Genomic DNA, 4352 nt, shown 5'->3' on the forward strand with positions numbered 1-4352 from the left:
AGGGTATGCGGTGGGATGGGTTGGGGTGGAATGGTGAGAGATGGCATGGGGTGGGGGCAGAATATATCCAGGAAGGTGGTAGGGGTTCAGCCGATCTCTCCCCCAGCCCTACTTCGTAAGAAGGTCAATGCCCACAAAAGTCACAAAAGGGAATCTGGCACCCCGTTCACAGCGCTCTCGTCTGTAGATTTTATTTCTCAGCGGGGCTCTGATAAGTGTGTGTCCTCTGAGTTTTGAATAAAGGTAAGAGCAAAATATAACTCTTGCTAATAATTTGCCCTGGAGATGGAAGCTGTCAGATAATCATTCAGAATTTAAAACCTCCTCTCAGTATTCCTTCAGATGAAGAAAATGGTAAGATAAAAATATAGCAGAACTTATTAGCAACATCTTCCCCATTTTTTCCCTAAATGGTTAGAACATGCTGCCTTTCCCTGCTTTTCACATCGGCGTTTCTGTTATTAAAGCTGTCTATTTTTCAGTCCTAAATCCCCGGAGGATTTTCCCCCATGAATTTAACATGACTGAGGAAACTGGCTCCAAGGTAAAATTTAGCTGCAAATGATCTGAGACGAGGCATCATAATAAAGAGACTGAAAAATGAACCACGGCCTTTTCAAAGCTTCAAATGCGCGGTCACCTTTCTCTTTCACCCCCAATTTTAGGATTATTTATAATGGAAGTAGGCCAGCTTTATACAGTGATTATACACAACAAATGTCCTTCGTGTTCAAAACCAGCGTTCTCCTGCTGCCTCTGGCCAGGAGAGTACGCGGGAGCATTGTCGGTGGAGGAGGGAGAGAGGGAGACAAAGCTACCATTTGCAAGCTTCTCCAAGGGCCAGTCCTACACATGCAGAGCGGTGGTCACGAGTGGAGGGCGTGTACAGTCAGGCAGCACCTTCTGGAAGGGTACTCGGGTTATGTGTTCAAGCCCCACTCCCGACGATGGTTGACCATGGCTCTCCTGGGGTTGAGGTATTATATAAGCTCTACCAAAGTAAGCGTAACCTCCACAAACGAACCAGGTATACCCTGGAGAAGGAGACTCGAAGCAGGATTATTAAATCTTTCTCAGTGCACCCCCTTCTGTTTTCCCCTCTTTGTAGGAGAAAGTGTAAGGTACCTCTCCTCTCTGGTCTCAGGGAGCCATGAGCTCCCCTCAACTGGGTTTGGTTCCAGACCACCCCACCACGGAGCGGATAGCGCAAACGAGTCAGATGAATGTTTTGGTTTTCCGGTGCATGTAAGAGTTATAGTGATATTCTACTGCGATCTATTAAGTATGCAATAGGATATATCTTTAAAAAAATGGACATGCCTTAATTTTAAAATGCAAACCATCATCTGAGCTTTGAGCAAGCTGCAATCTTTTTGCTGGTGGAGGGTCTTGATGTTGCCGGCTGCTGACAGGTCGGGGTGGTGGTTGCTGATGGGGGTGCCTGTGGCCATTTCTTAAAATAATCCAGCCATGAAGTTTGCCACAGCAATTAACTCTTTCTCACTAGTGATTTCCCTGTAGCTTGTGATGCTGTTTGATAGCCTTTTACCCACAGTCAAACTTCTTTCAGAATTGGAGTCCATCCTCTCAAACCCTGCCACTGCTTGATCGACTGAGTTTATGTCATATCCTAAATCCTTCATTGTCATTCCAATAGACTTTGCCAGGAGTAGATTCCATCTCAAGAAACCACTTCCTTTGCTCATCCATTAGAAGCACTTCCTCATTTGTTCACGTTTTACTGTGAGGTTGCAGCAATTCAAATATAATAATAATGGAAAAGTTTGAAATACTGTGAGAATTGCCCAAATGTGTCAGAGACACAAAGTGAGCAAATACTGTTGGAAAATTGATGTCATTAGACTTGCCTGACACAGGGTTGCCACAAACCTTCCATTTATAAAGAAAATGCAGTATCCGTGAAGCACAATAAAGCAAAGCACCAAAAAACGGGGTATGCCTGTAATTGATTCTAGGAAGTGTTTCTCTGTCCATATCACCCTGTGGTTGAAAGCTCATTTTCCCTTTGAGAAGAAGCCACGCCTCCTCTCTGCTTTCTGGTATTCACCCTAAATTTATATACAGAACTTGAGAATCTTTGGTGGGGTCCCTCAGCATGAGTGGAATAAGGGCCCAAAAGGGGATGCTAGGAAGTTCTAGTTTTCCAGGAATCGGCTCATTTCTTCTCCACCACCTGCTGGGGAAGCAGGTGCTCTTGGGGACCTTATTTATAAATCTTATTCACAGAGCTAGAAAAAGGGAGAGCCAGGAGTCTAACTGTGATGTTGTGACTTATAATAAGAAATACATATTTGGTCTTCATACCGTTTCTAGCACAGAGCTCCTAAAACCCTTGAAATTTCCCAAGAGATGAGAGAGATCAAGGTGTCTTTTGTTAAGTGAATGAGGTGACTTTTGGAAAGCACCTAAGGACAGGGGCTGGTTGCCAGGGGACCCAAGTTTGTGATGAGAGGGTTGGAACTTTCAGTCCCACATCCTGACCTCTGGGATAAAGAGAAGGACTGGAAGTTGAATCAGTGAACAACAGCCAATGAGTTAATCCTTTGTGTCTGTAGAATGAAGTCTCCATGAAAACCCAGAAGGACAGGGTTCCCAGAGCTCCCGGGCTGGTGAATACAGGGAGATGTGGGGGTATGGTGCCCGCAGGAGGGCATGGAAGCTCCGCGCCCTGTCCTTACACCTTGCCCTAAGTATCTCTTCCATCGGGCTGTTCCAGAGTTACAACCTTTTATAATAAACCACTAATCTAGTAAGTAAAATGCTTCTCTGAGTCCTTTGAGCTGCTGTAGCAAATTAATTGAACCTGAAGAGGGAATTATGGGAACCTCTGGTTCATAGCCAGTCAACCAGAAGCACAGGGGACGATCTGGGCTGGCAACGGGCTTCCTGACCTGGAGGAGGCCGTTGCAACCTCCGATCAGTAGCTGGCCATCAGAAGTGCAGGGGACAGCCTGGGCTTGTGAGTGGTGTCTGAAGTGGAGGTGCTGAGAGTCGTCTTGTAGGACCAAACCCTCAACCTGTGGGATCTGAAGCTATCTCCAGGTGGGTAAGTGTGAGAATTGAGTTAAATTCTTGGTGTTGCATGGGAAGCACCCTTCCGCCCAACACCCACAGTGGAATTGGCACCAGCACCAATTTGCATGCGCAGGCCATCGGAGGGCTTAGACCTCACACAGAACATCTGAAGCGACAGGAAGGCAATAAATGGGTTTGTTTGTTTTTGTTTGCTTTGGTTTTTTTTAAGGAGTGTCACTAACAGCCCCAATTCTCTCCACCCCCTGGAGTTGGAAGGTACAGCTCTTAAGTGCAGTAGACCTCCTTCTATCTGGTTTTCACACTTCCCCTTTCAAGCAGCCCAATTCCTTCCCAGGAAGCAATTTCACAACATTACCATGTGTTTTCTTAGTGGGGGAGGGGGAATACCGTAAACAGTGAGAAGGTATACAGGTAGAGCCAAATGGGATTAGGATTCTGGGATTTCCAGCACTGTGTTTTTGAAAGGATCGTCAAAACAACTGAAGGATTTAAGTCTTGGCAAGCCTTTGCACTTTCAAAGTATCAATGTTAATACCCATTTCTTTACCAGCCCTCCTCGACTAGCTTCGAATTTCCACCACTAATCCCTGGGGAGAGAATGAGAGCGTGGGCCGGTTAGGCCTTCAAGTCTGAGGGGAGAACGTGCACACACCACAAACTCTTTGTGAACAGCCCCCCACAAGGGCACCCCCTGTTCCAGGCCCACACCCACTGGGAAAAAGGCCAAAATACTAGATCCAACTCCACCAAACGTTCCTGAGAGATGGATGCTTCACTCAAGACTCGAAGGAGAGATGGGGAAAGATTCACATCCTACGTACAGTGTGGCAAAAATGTCTAAAATCGCCATGCAAGCATCTCTTCCTTTCCAGACATTATAAATACCAACAAAGACAGGAGAGAAGACAATGAGCCTAATACATACAGGGAAGGAACATGCGGAAGAAGAGAAAGAACCAGGGAGTAGAAGATGTTTTTCTTTAAACTCAGGTGAACCAAATATCTTTGTTGGCTGAGTTAGCAGGAGGATACTAATGAAATAATCTTGTGAAATGCAAGTCTTTGCTTCCTCTCTTCTCTGTGGGGGCTCTGTATTACTCATAAACCATGAGGGTAAATTGCAATGTCAGGGGAGTGAAGATGGTGGAATTCATTCCTTTCCAGATTTCTCTGACCAACTATAGGCAGTTTGTCAAGAGAAGACACAGGTCACACCTCTTAATTCAAGCCTCCACGGAGGCTTGGTGCAAGAAATCACTACGAGTTACCAGTAGATCTCAAGCTTTTCGGCTCTT

Source organism: Callorhinus ursinus, unplaced genomic scaffold, assembly GCF_003265705.2.
Source record: "Callorhinus ursinus isolate GAN/ISIS: 27379988/994484 unplaced genomic scaffold, GSC_fseal_2.0 scaffold26, whole genome shotgun sequence".
Lineage (NCBI taxonomy): Eukaryota > Metazoa > Chordata > Mammalia > Carnivora > Otariidae > Callorhinus > Callorhinus ursinus.